The sequence below is a fragment of the Branchiostoma floridae genome, chromosome 15 (genome assembly GCF_000003815.2).
Source record: "Branchiostoma floridae strain S238N-H82 chromosome 15, Bfl_VNyyK, whole genome shotgun sequence".
Taxonomy (NCBI): domain Eukaryota; kingdom Metazoa; phylum Chordata; class Leptocardii; order Amphioxiformes; family Branchiostomatidae; genus Branchiostoma; species Branchiostoma floridae.
The window spans coordinates 3313756-3327424 of record NC_049993.1 but is presented as its reverse complement, the minus strand read 5'-3'; the positions used below and the strand labels follow the sequence as shown (position 1 = coordinate 3327424).

The 13669-nt window shown below is 40.4% G+C and overlaps 1 protein-coding gene and 1 long non-coding RNA gene across 2 annotated transcripts in view; both read right to left on the bottom strand.

Annotated features, from left to right (window-relative positions):
* Positions 1–13669, bottom strand: part of LOC118432186 (fibropellin-1-like) — a 33649-nt gene that overhangs the window by 15703 nt on the left and 4277 nt on the right. The gene's annotated exons all lie outside the window — the stretch shown is intronic.
* Positions 11639–12227, bottom strand: LOC118432353. Its single transcript, XR_004833063.1, has 2 exons — positions 12010–12227; positions 11639–11793 (listed from the first exon to the last, which is right to left on the bottom strand). It is a non-coding gene; the product is annotated as an uncharacterized LOC118432353 (long non-coding RNA).

Sequence of the window (13669 nt, the reverse complement as noted above, 5' to 3'; positions counted from 1 at the left end):
CGCTGAAACACCTGGTCTGGGGATGTCGCAGACTACGCCTTGCCACCCGTCCGTACATTTACAATGAATGAATGAATGAATGAGTTTATTGCTCAACAATCGCACAGGGTACAATGTATGGCAACCAATAACAACTATAGCTATACAGACAATAGTACTAAGAGGCTACATACAAACACGCGCTGTTGAAACCATGACAATGCAGGTCTTTGGTCTTTACACAAAGGAAGTCATACGTACATAATCAAGACTAAGGGGAAGTCTTCCAGTCGGTTTATTTTTCGATGTCAATCATAACCATAGCATATCATAATCGATATAAGCCCTACAACTTTCGCTATGATGAAAGGCCTGCCTACAGTGCAATGTAACGGTAAAACTGATACAAAGATCAAGGTGGATAAAAAGCTGTTATTGTTCTTTACACTGTAAATGCAGAAATGTTTGCATTGGTTTGAGGTTTAATTAAATCACCGCTAACTAAAAATGTAAAAAATGCCCCCCCTCCTCCGATTAATGCTGTGAAAGACTTTTCATTTCTTCTCTGTTTGAATTAAATTTCGAAGTTCTTTATCTCTTCTAAGTCTAGTGAAACTAGTCAAGTGATAGAACTGTAGCAAAATTTTGCCCAGACATACAAGCGGTTGCTGAGACATCGTCAATTTTGTACTTCTGCACCCTGCATAGGGGTAGGCTCCGTGCAAGGTTTATCTGTGGGGTCGGTCAGTGGTCCCGTTAGCCGCGCAAATGCATAATTTCGGTTGGTTGTCTGTTCTAAAAGGGATTCCTTGGTGTGTATTTTAACGTTCTGAGTCATTTGGGGTTAGTATTAGGGTTATTTGTGACAGAAGGGGGTGGGGGGGGGGGACGGGTTGCTGGCCAATGGTAATTCCACGCTAAGTCCCATAGTTAAGCATAAGCGGCTCTTATAGCAATGGTTGCTATGGCAACGGCAGTTTTGACGATGAAAAAAATGGTTCATTTCAAGTCAGCTAACTTCAATAGTCAACATACTATGAGACTTTGGGAGAAGGTTGTTGGGAATTCCTGCCCAATCGTGGTTCAATGTAGCAGAGCACAGTTTTCGGCCTGTGGACAATCCTATGGTTAAGGACCACAAGGTGACTGACATCGACGCTGATAAAATCATACCAGGGTGCACTTCTGAGGTGCGGAAAACTAATGTGTTGAATTCGAGGATATAACCTACAAAAATAACTGGAAAGCACAAAAAAGTTATCTTTTTTTTTGTTGTTAATTTGACGCCCACTTTGAAATGGGGCCATGCGGGGTCACGGGGGTGCAGCCGACTCACTGAGGCAGGCAGCTGTAAAATTCACGCGCATTCATACACCAAATGGAAAAACATCATGACCTTACACATACAACCTAAATGTCGACTCCTTATACTACCATATAGCAAAGTTCATGCTCCGCTGTCCATCACGTTCTAGTGTTTACAGGCGCTTCCAGATTTTGACCGCACTACTTTTTTAGCCCCATGTTATTCACTCTGGGGGTCGCAAATAAATCCTGTAACCTTCGACCTTAAATAGATACGCCTACTCTAACGTCCTTGACCTGATGTAAACCCCGTCAGGACGGTTGATATTTCAAAATTCCAAGATGGCTACCACGCAGTACATGGAGTCTTTAGTTGGCGAGAATTTGATCTTACAGGCGGCTCTTGTCGAAGTCAAAGTCTCTTGTCCTTTTTCTGGTGTTCTTGTTGACTACATGGTTTTTCAGCACACCTAAGAACCTTCCACCCGGCCAAACAGGATTGGCTGTCGTCAGTAATATCTTCTCTCTCGCAATGGTAGGCAAAATTCACTTATGGTAGTAAGGTAAAAAAAAATGCCCTCTCAGTGAAAAGTATCGAGGTAGCTTCTCAGCACTGGGTGTCCTTGGGTGCTTCAGGCCCCTACCTCACCGGATCTCCAGTGCCGAAGTTATGCTAAGGGCACAACTCGCCGTACTTGCAAGTTGTAGGCCACATCCGCCACGTATTTTTGAAAACGTTCAGGCTGTACAGGGCAGGCGTGTCGCTCGTCCGTACTGGCACGTATGGGGTGCTGACGCAGCGTGAAGGACGAACCATAAGTCTTTAACGCCAAGGCCATTGCTTTGCATATGCAAGGGGCAACCAGACATGAGAAGAAGCGTTGAAAGTTAAACTTCAAAGTTTTGGTGTCAATGTCATGTAGCGGCTTCATAGTAACATATGACAAGGCACTTGGATTTATTATGTGGAGTTCATATGAAAGCAGCTCTCTATTGCTAGATTTGTTTGTAGAATTCTCAACGAAGAAGAATATACAATTGATAACCACTCAAGCTTAAAGAAATGAATAGAAAAAAAAGCTTATGTCGACAAATGGTCACCATAAACATCATTACTAACGCTTGGGTCAGTAGAAAATTAAACCAATAATCCGTGGCAACAATATCTGATCAGCTTCTCGTCTAAAAAAGTGATTAACCCTTTAACATTTTTAGGACCGCGCATGTGTCTAGGGAAGCAGCTGGCTGAGATGGAGCTCTTTGTGTTCTTCACTTCTCTGCTGCAGCACTTCACCTTCAAACTGCCAGAGGGCGCTGCCAAGCCTTCCACCACGGGAATCAATTGTATCACCCATTCGCCCAAGAATTTCGAACTCGTCGCTGAGCCACTGGCTTAGTGTCGCTGTCGTATGCATATGTAAGCTTGTCAAATTGTGTTACATTTGCCAAGAAGGTTATGTTTTCGGTAGCACAACTTGAGAATGCCTGGAAGGATATAATTGATATTTAGTATATGAGTAGTTTTGCTGAGACCTTAAATGATTAGATTCTGTGCTCCCTAGCAGCCTTTTACAGAACTTTGGTTTTTGTTACCTCAGGTTTTGGACATGGCATGGTCCTTATAGCTGTAGCAGATAGCTCTTTGGGTAGAGAGTAAGTGTTGTGGGTTTGGACCTCCTGGCGGCTTTTTCGGAACTGCAGGGGTCAGTTTAGTTTTAAACGTTGAAAAAGAATAACTCGGAAGCTCAGTTGGACGATCGTCATTAATTTTGCAATGTAGCTAGCTAATGTGATGTTAGAATAATTAGTTAACAATTATGCACATCAGAATCTAATTTACATTATTAATGGTGAAATCTCATAAACCAGCCCCGTTTCATAAGTAATCAAACATATGTAACTAAGAAAGAGAAGAACATTGGCAGATGGAAATTATGTCATGAAGTAGCAAAATTAATGACACAATAAAAACGCACTCCTCACATCTGTACGGTCTTTCACCTGTATGGGTCCGCATGTGTCTCCTGAGATTACGCAGCCCGCTGAAACCTGTACTGCAGTTTTCACACCGGTACGGTTTTTCACCAGTGTGAGTTCTGATTAAAATGCCTGTTACATACCTCACACATAAATGGTTTTACTCCAGTGTGAGTCCGCATGTGTGTATTCCGTTGAGTTATTTCATTGAAGCTTTTGTCGCATTTCTCACATTTGTACGGTTTCTCGCCGGTATGCGTTCTAATGTGTGTCTTTAGATGACCTAGCTGACTGAACGACTTACTGCATTCTTCACACCTGTAGGGTTTCTCACCCGTGTGAGTCCGCGTGTGTTGCTTCAGGTGACTCGGGTAACGAAACTCCTTGTAACACACGCTACACTTGTGGGTACCAGCAGAGCCCTGTTTAGAACCATTCTCTTGTTACTCTAGATCCAGATGAGACACATCTCTGGCTGCCATGTTGATCCAACTCCTACAAATCCTGAATGCAGGAAGAATGCAATGATTTTTGAAGCACAGTTTAAAACGTTAACATGACTCAAAAAATGCGTGGCAGTAACTGACGTTTGTTAGCTACAAATAATTAATATGATATGATCTCATGAGTAAAAATTTTAACGTGTGACTGTTTGACTTGATTTGCATAGCTGTAGAACCGGTTGGGAATGTTGTGTTTGGTTTGAGAACAAATGTGGGACAGATTAGGTAAGCCGATTTGCATATAGGAAGAATTTAGCAAAGTTGTGAGAGACAAGTACATCCATATGTAAAACATGGAGAAAATTGTATCGACGTGTTTACGTCAACATGTATTGTTACGGGTGAATTTACAATGTGAGCTACACGACCACATCGTTTTGCATAAGACGTCCATATACATAACATGACGAAAATAAGGATAAACATTTCACGAAATGTTTACGCCAATATGTGTTACAATAGTTTTACCATGTGAGCTACACGACCATTTCATAGGCTTACAATCTTACTAATCTAATGCCAAGTAGATACGTATAAAGATTCTTTCAAAACAACCTTTTTCCCATGCCCGTTTCGCGTAACTGAAACGTACTTTCTCTCTGACGTAACATGTTGTCTGTCGTTATCAAAGCACAATCCAGGACATTAAACTACAAGGTACTGGACCTATGTAAAGGAAATGCAAACGACACAATGCGGTGTGACTCGCCCTTGTAGTGATGTTTTACCCCGATTGGCTGTAAACAATATAATAGCCACGTTGAGTACTTACCGAGACACACTGAAGCTCCAAACTGCACGATGTTTTCACGGCCACAGAGATGATCACAGATCCTCCCTTCTTCAGAGTCGGTGATGACTGAAATAGATGGTCAATGGTGTGTTTATATAGTGGCTCTGTGGGTGGATAAAACCGGTTTGTTAGGTGGTACTCATCATTAAACAAAAGGATGCACCATATGTTGCCTGATGTATTGGTTTGCATAGGGGAGAGATTATACAAATACTCTTCCTGTCGTCTTCATTTTCATGAATCAGATAACTGTACTATAGTAATACAATTCAGTGTTCCCAAATGCCCCTTTATCATGGCCTTTTTATTTCATTACCTTCGCCAAGAAGGTTATGTTTTGGATAGCGTTTGTTTGTATGTATGTATGTATGTATGTATGTATCTTTGTTTGCAGAAGACCAGCATAACTCGAGAACGCCGGGATTGATTGTATTGATATTCAGTATGTGGGTAGATCTTGATGAGACCTGGAAACGATTAGATTTTGGCCCCCTAGCGACCTGTTGCAATACTGCAGCGGAAATTCCGGGTTTGGCATCTCGACTTCTGGACATGCTGTGTAAAATCTTGAAATCCCATTGTTTAAACCAAAATAAGTGATTTTTGTAAAATTTGCCTTTCAGAAACCCGTTGCCATGGCAACACGAAAAATTATAAACTTACCTTTTTTTTTAAATTGTTGCCAACAATATTTTAGGAAAACTCACCAAGTTTGGTTGTTCTAGCACAAGTCGTTTGGGAGGTATGGGAAGTCAAAGTTGGCGCAGGCACTTAAAGCCCCCCCCCCCCCCAGTCTGGATAGGGTTAACCCTATTCAGACGAGGGGGGGGGGGGGGGGGCTTTTCAGGCCTGCGCTAACTTTGATGTCCTATAACGCCAGAACAGCTTACGCTAGAGCCACCAAATTTGGTGAGTTTTCCAAAAATATTGTTGGCAATAATTTTAAGAAGTTTGACGAATTTTTCATTTTTCCGTGTTGCCATGGCAACCGTTTATTGACAGGCAGTTTTGCCAAAAGTCACTATTTTTGGTTCAAACAATGTATTTTTGCAGATTTATTTGCTATATTACTGCTATTTTTTTACGTAAATAAAATCTTATATTATTCAGTATGATTATATCTTTCGTAATTATATATGCATAAATTATGCTAATGTAATGACGTCATCAGCCCAAAATCCAAGATGGCGGACCGTATGGCAAGATCAAGAAAAACAAGCTAATTATCCCTTAAAATTTGTAACTACCCGGTATTTTTTCATCAAAAACCATCTAAATGAATGGATTTAGTCTATTTCCATTGCTTTTTGTGATTATTTGTTGGAAATTTTTTTTTGAAAATTCAAGGTGGTGGATATAATATGGCGGAACACAACTCGTATCTTAGATGTACATGTACTCGTATCTTAGATGTCATTTTATGACGTCATTTTGACGTCATGGATGTTACTATTGCCAACACAAGTCGTAATAAACGAATAATAAATACATTAGTCGTAATAAATACATTATTCTGTTATCTGCACTTGTTACATTTTTGTAGCATAACGTGAAGTTTTCTGAGAATACCCTTTTTTCATGGGTTCGGCTAATATAAACGAATGAATGACGTCATAATTACGTCATCTTAAGTCAACGTTACGTCAAACGTCAAATACTTGTCAGATATTTTGTCGACATCATGTCCTGAAAATTTGGTGGCCCTAAGACATGTCGTGTTAGAGTTATAGGACCTCAGTTAGTGGAGGGCCTAAAAAGCCCCCCCCCCCCCCTCCGGTCCAGCGATGATCAAAAAAGCCCGGTCTGAATAGGGTTAATCCAGAATGGTGTCTACCAGCAAAAATGTTCAAGTTGATTTTCCTATTCTTGACGCGTCAATTACTAAAAAGCTTAATAATAAAATGATACTTTTTAAAAGTCAGCAGCATTATATACATTTTATGCTAAATCCTAACATTACATTGGGTATGTAAGGACGCTTAGTGTATATTTTACTATAAAACTCTATTCTATAACTGCTATCAAACGCGTTTATTTATTTCCATTCATTCCACAGTTAGCAAAGACAAAACACGACAGTACTGTTTACGGGGGCAATAAAAGTTTTTATTGGGGAGAAAATGACGCATATTGTTGGTACATGTTCCAACATGTTCCAACAATGACAAAAACACATAGATATTTGAAAAGATTTCTAAATAGAAAGATGGATAAACCGTTAATTTCCCCTTTTTAACAAATATAAACAGACTAAAAGGTTTAAACTTTCACCATTAACTGAAAAATTTAGAACTTTCGATTTCTTTCGCTCAAAATAGATCAAACTTATCATAAATATTATTATGATTTTTTTATCTGTTAGTATCAACCAACCCCCCAAACATGCACATCCACTTTACTAATGATAGGTACAATCAAACCTGCCCAAGACGACCACCCAGGGGGGCCGGGAAAAACTGTCGATTTGGATAGGTGGTCGCTGAGAAGAGTATCGACTCAAAACATGCCCGATGCAAAGTATAAATGGTTTCCGTTGTGCTAAATGGCAAATAGCAAGCACACTGCACGCACGCAAAGAAACGAGGTCTTTAATGATACAACACCAGACTGTAAATTGTAAATTCAACCCCAAGCTTTTATCGAGATTTTATACGATAGTGTTTTAACCCTCAAACCACCGTATGGGGTCAAAACTGACCCCAGGCGTATATCAATGTGTGCCATTACGTCATTTCTGGTCGAAAACAAATTTCCTTCCAGGAGTTTGTTTGTATATATGTCCTATAACTTCTTATACGTTTTTACCGAGATTGGCTAATTGTTGATTAAGTTATCCTCGAAAGTTTATGCATGGTCCAGTGGGGTCAAAATTGACCCCAGCATTTTTTTAAACAAACTTTTGTTACCCACACCTAAACTACTTATTGAAGGAGCACGAAATTTTCAGAGAATGATGCACATGTAAGCCAAAATTATTGTACTAACTTTTGTGCCATTATCATTTTATATGACGACATTATGACGTCATCTGGGTAATATCGGCCGCCATCTTGGATTTTGACTGATGACGTCATAAAATTAGCATTAATTATCAATATTGAGCCATGAAATTTACGTTGAATTTTATAAGATGTGATAAGAAACTGTTATTTGCCAAGAAAACCTTAAAACCTAAATGTTTAATACAAAATTAGAAAATTTCGTAATAAATATATCTGTCAGAATTACGTTGCCATGGCAACATGAAAAATGATTAACATACTTTGTTCACTGAAAATGTTTGCTATCAACATTTTCTAAAAAGTTACTAAGTTTGGTGGCCCTAGCATAAGCCATCCATGTGCAATACGGCATTGAAGTTGGTACAGGCATCAAAAACCTCCTTCCTGGTCTGAATAGCGTTGGTGCAAAATGTGGTCCTCATGATCTTTTGCATAAATTATGATACTGAGCTAGAAGTATTCTCACCTAATCATGTCAGACTGTCCCACATAGATTACTGAAACTATACATATATACAAATCACAAAATGAGTCACACGAAAAACTGTATTTGTACAAAACGTTTTGGGTCAGTTTTGACCCCATACGGTAATCTACGTCACAAAAAGGCTACGGTGGTTTGAGGGTTAAAGCTTAATATTTGTACACTAACGTTTTAGACAGTAAGGGAACTTTGATGCTGTCGGTTACCATACAAGCCTTTACGCGTCGCTGTGTTCTTGATCGCCGTATCTGAAATAACTACAATGCACCTTTCGAATTAGATGTCCGGTACGGTACGTCCCGATAACATACTTATCCACGGATGAATGTACAGTACAGTTGGACAAAAGCACTTCGCGATGGTCAAATTTGGCTCCAAAGTTTCCATTCGAACGTAGGGTATCGGGTAATTGTAACAACCTGCAGGTAACCGCGGGTGACCCCAAATAGAACGCCCGTTCGGTTCGATTCGCGCGCGATCACGTCAGATCGAAAATGATTCGTGTTCTAAAACCCCAAATAGAAGTCTGGAACTTTTGGGGCCAAATTTTACCATCGTGTCATACAGATCTTTCTTAAAAAGGTATGAGCTACACAGATTTTTCTTAAAAACGTATGAGGCTATATACGTTTTCAGCATTCGTTCACTTTATAATGATATAGATTTAAAAAAAAAAAACTTCTGTAACAAATAAATTCAGATTTTCTTACGAGGAAATTTCCTCCCATATTACAGTTGCCAGCCCCATTGACCCAACCATTGACCGAGGCCATCTTTATTCTAAACATAACATCGTAATGGAAGTCAAAATCCGACGCAAACTTGCCGATTTTGGCACAAAATAGCTCTAGTTATCATCAAAAATCGATGAAAACCTCAATTTTCAAAATGAGGCGGTCGTTATGGGTCCCAATTTGGGCCGGTCGCGGTCGCGTTGGCCAGGTGGTCGTTGAGAAAAGGTCACTTAATGCTTAGGTCAATGGGAAAAAATCGGGACCGAGAAAAAGCGGTCGAAATGGCCAGGTGGTCGCTAAGAAGAGGTGGTCGCTCGGGCAGGTTTGACTGTATGTCCCAAGCCATTATTCAAAAAAGAAATAAACACCACGGGAATTTGGGAGTATAGAGTAGAACCAGGCTACAGTAAAGCTTGTTCACCTTTATCCATGGGGAACCTATTTCCGTTTTTCCAAGACAGGGGATTGAGGAATATCGTGTAGATGGACTATGGTTTCAAATTGCATTGTGTCCACAACAAGACAGTTTAAAACCACCTTCAGTGGACTTAATAATATTCCTGATTACTAAGAAAATTTAAACATTATTAACCCTTATGGCATTTGTCCCGTCATATAACTCAAAGAACGTCACATGAAAGAAAAGATACATATAATACGATTACATCAGTCTAGTGTTGCTATAAGTTGCCCATAAACTATTTGAATAGACTCCTCTAATCACATTTAGAAGATGCCAAACAAAATATGCAGAAAAATTATCTGCTCGTCCGATACATAATTTTATTTTTTGCTAACTTTTAGCTTGAGGGAAAGGATGTTACGGTTTCTTCTTGTTGTATATGGCACTCGTCCTCTTTAGAGAGTGTCTGGAAGAAAAAACGGAGAAAGTTATGGAAATTGCTTTTAACTAAAATCGCCTCAACCCAAGTTTGACAATGTTCGAAGTATGTAACCCTAGTTAACCTTAATCCGCGGGGTAACATTTATCCGTTGTATTTGAAAACATGGTGCTTGGTTTAAAACTGTAATATTTTGAAAATACACAAAAAGATCTTATCTCCCTAAATACCATGCATGTTTATATTAGATACAACGGATAAAACTTAAAAGTTACCCCGCAGATAACTAGCGTTAGACCATTTTAGATTTCTAATACACTCCGTGTCACACAAATTATCGATCAAGAATGGAAAGGGAGCCTAACATGCATATAACCAGCAAAAATGGGCCTTACAGAAGATAAAATTCTTTCTCACCGGCTGTTGGCATCACTGTAGGCAATCCGGTTACTGGAACTGGAACTATAAAATGAAGAAAAAGTGCTAGTGTTTAAAAGCCCACATTTCGACCTTCATGGAGTATTTTCTTTAAGAGCATTGTGGTAGTCTGTGTGACACAAACTCTGCTGTCTTAGGATGTAACTGGCTCCTCTCCTAGGAGGCATGTAAGATGGTGGACTAAAGTAGTAAGGTTGTCACTGGCTGCCCATGTGTATGTTATGATAATCTAGATATCTACAAAGTTAAAGGTACATTACTTACCACAGAACCACCCTGTTTCTGTCCACCACCACTCACTGTCCTGACAAACCAACCTCCCGTCGTAGCCATAGAAGCCGGGCGGACATGGGAACACACAGATAGTGCCTTCCGAAAATGGTCCGTCGCCGGTGCAGTTGCTTGATGTGTAGTAAATGTAATAGTAGTAGTAGTAATCGAAAGAAGGCGATTGGCAAGACCTGTCTAATAAACGGAGAAATACGAGTACATAAGTATTGCGCCACCACATACGGTAGAGGCATCCGGTAGAGGCATACGGTAGTGTTTTTGTGTGTGTTTGTGTGTATGTGTGTGTGTGTGTGTGTGTGTGCGTATGTGTATGTGTGAACGTTTTCATGGCGCGTGAATAAGAATGTAATGCTCACCAACACATGTGATGGAATTTCCCCCGTAGCAGACACAATTCAGGTCGTCTTCTCTCCAGTTTTCTCCAAACTACAGGAGATTGGGACATTGGAACATATTACACATTGAATTCCATATATCGTTACTACTGCTTACAATTATGATACTAATTTCTATATTTCGCTTGACCAAAAGATTATCAAGTACAATCTATGTTCAATCTATAATACTTAAAGGCAGGTTTGTGATATCGGTTTTGTTTAGTGACTTTAGCCTTGGCAACACCTTAGACCGGTTTTCAAATTCATGTGGTCTGCAAAAATACAGACGTACACTCCTGTTGCTGTATCACGGGTAAAGGTATAGAAACGACTCATAAGTATTGACCATCGCAGTAGTTAACGAGCAATCTTTCGGAGAACATTTATTCCACTGTAATTAGCTTAACATGCTTGTGTGTCGGTTCGATTTAAGTTCCTATACGGAGAACATGCGGCTCCAGCGTCTTCTCTGAAGAATACGGCGTGAGTGTGAACGGTTGGCTTGAGGTTGTCCTTCTCAACATACCCTGGCTTAGCATGCGCAGTTAGCTGTAAGACGGTAAAACTACAATTTCAACTGTTACTCTCTCGTTCTTATAAAAGTGACGGCACCAATTGCTTAGAGCATGCCACCTAATCATGTATGCGCTGTGGGCCAAAAGTTGTTGAAAGTTGGTATCAACCACGTCACAGTTTGATGTGAAATCTGATGATGCTTTGAGTAATCTACATCTAATCCAGACCTAAGACAAAAAGGATGTCGAAAGAACGCGATGCAACCACTCTTTTAGGTTTAATTTTCACCCACAAAATGCCAGTCTATGTTGTTTTCGATATGAAAAAAGCTCAATTAACGTGTACTAACCATATAATAACGCCCTTTATCGTCGGTGCAGCCACACTGTTCTTCAGGAACACACTCTTGTCCACTAAGGAGGAATCCATGGTTACATTCACAGCCCTCCACACATATATTGTAACAGTACTCTTCTGAGTAGGGGTCTGCACAGGTCGCAGGGCAGTAGCTTGTGCATATAGAGTAGTGACTGTTCGGCGGGCACACCACAGCTGTAAGGTCGAAAACGTTAAACAGAAAAAAGGTCTTTATTTTATCAGCGAATATCAGAAAGCGGTTTGTACAACATACAATGTAATTGTAATACGACGTGTATTTTGTAAGCATACAATGGCCTAGACATTTGGAATACGTTGTGAAAAGGGAGTTATATGATTTTTTATTATTATTACAAAATGATTCACGTATAGCGACAAAAGAAAACGTACGACATCGCTCTTCTGTCCGCCAGGAAAACGGCGCCACACCAGCAGCCCGACAGGCGACAGCGTACGCCTCCAGATTCTGACACAGTCCCACGGCGTCTCCGCTCAACGCACACATGTCAAACACGCAGCTGGTGAAGAAACGTTCAGGATCCACGGTGCCGTGGCAGACACCAAACGGGCCAATGGCGTTTGTGAGCAGCCTGCAATTGTCAGCTGACTCGGCATCTGCTTGGACGGCGTCGTTACAAGGGGGAGGCGGCGGTGGTTGCTGACCTCCTGGGCAACTGTTGTAGACAAATTCAATAAATACAAAAAACGATAGAATCAGTTTATTTTAAAACCATATTTGTACGAAACACTGCATGACTCAGAGTTCGCCTAGTAAAAGGTTCAGCAATTTCTTGAAGGCAGTCATAATGTCTCGTTTAATCAGTATGTCAAGTCATATTAGATACTACTGAGAGAACGTACGTCACAGGGTCGGTGAGCCAACTGTTCCCGAAGGTGTTCCAGTCTCCAACAACGGTTCCGTCTGGTGTCATGTAGTCGTCGCTCGTGTCTCCGTTATAGTTTCCACACAGACCACATATCTGTCCCCAGTAGTTGCCGGGAACCCAAACCTACAATCATGTGAAAAAAAACACCTGGCAATTTTTCTTGCAATTAAATTTGTCGAGTTGCGTATTCACATTTTAACGCCCGGTAGTTGAATATATATTTTATACTTGTTGTTGGTGTTGATATGAATTCAGCGTGTTGAATACGATTAAAGTAAGAACAATATCCAAATTCGCTTACCCCTACGTGGTGTGAACCATCATAGACGACTTCAACGCTTAAGTTTAACAGTAGAATCCGGACAAACCAGCCGCTCAGGCTGACTTCGATCGTATCACCTGCCAGGTAGAAGGGAAGCGAGTATGCCACTCCGCCAACCTTGTCAATGAAAGAATATTGCATATCTTGAAGAATTCAGCTTAAGAATGTTCAAGAATTAAGCTTAAGAACCATTTAGTGTATTCAGATTATTTTGCATTGATATGATGTAGTCCTTGAACGGATTTACATGAAATCAATACATGCTCTCCTTCCAGGTGATTGATATTGCTAATTTTGAATTGTTTCCCTTTTTCATGTCTGTCAAAAGAAAAAAAAAAACGCCTTTCTTTAGGCTGCAATCGCCGCCACAGCAAGGTATATTATTAAGTATATACTTTCACCATAATCTGATGTTATGAAATAATTACAAATCCATTATAAACGCACTTATTCCAAAGTAATGATAAGGAGTTGCTTTACTTACAGTGACAGCCTTTCCTTGGTGAATCCCTATCACGAAGCCGTGGGCCTCCACGAACACTTCACTTACGGCAGAAACACCCGGCCAGATCGGTACGTTCTGTGCCGTCACGGTAAAGTCGCTGCTGTTGCCGCAGTCCTTAGCTAGGATGTACCTGCACGGTCCTTGGAAGTGGTGTTCGCCTCCGTCAAATGGGTAGTAGTGCGGATCGCCCCATGCTCTGCAGAATGCCATGGCTATCAAGGGAAAAAAAACTTTATACTTAATAGAAATTATATTCTAAGCTTTAATCAAGTTTTTAACATGTACTCATGAAGTAATGTTGATGCCAAATTGGTGGAGGGCGCGCACGGATGGATA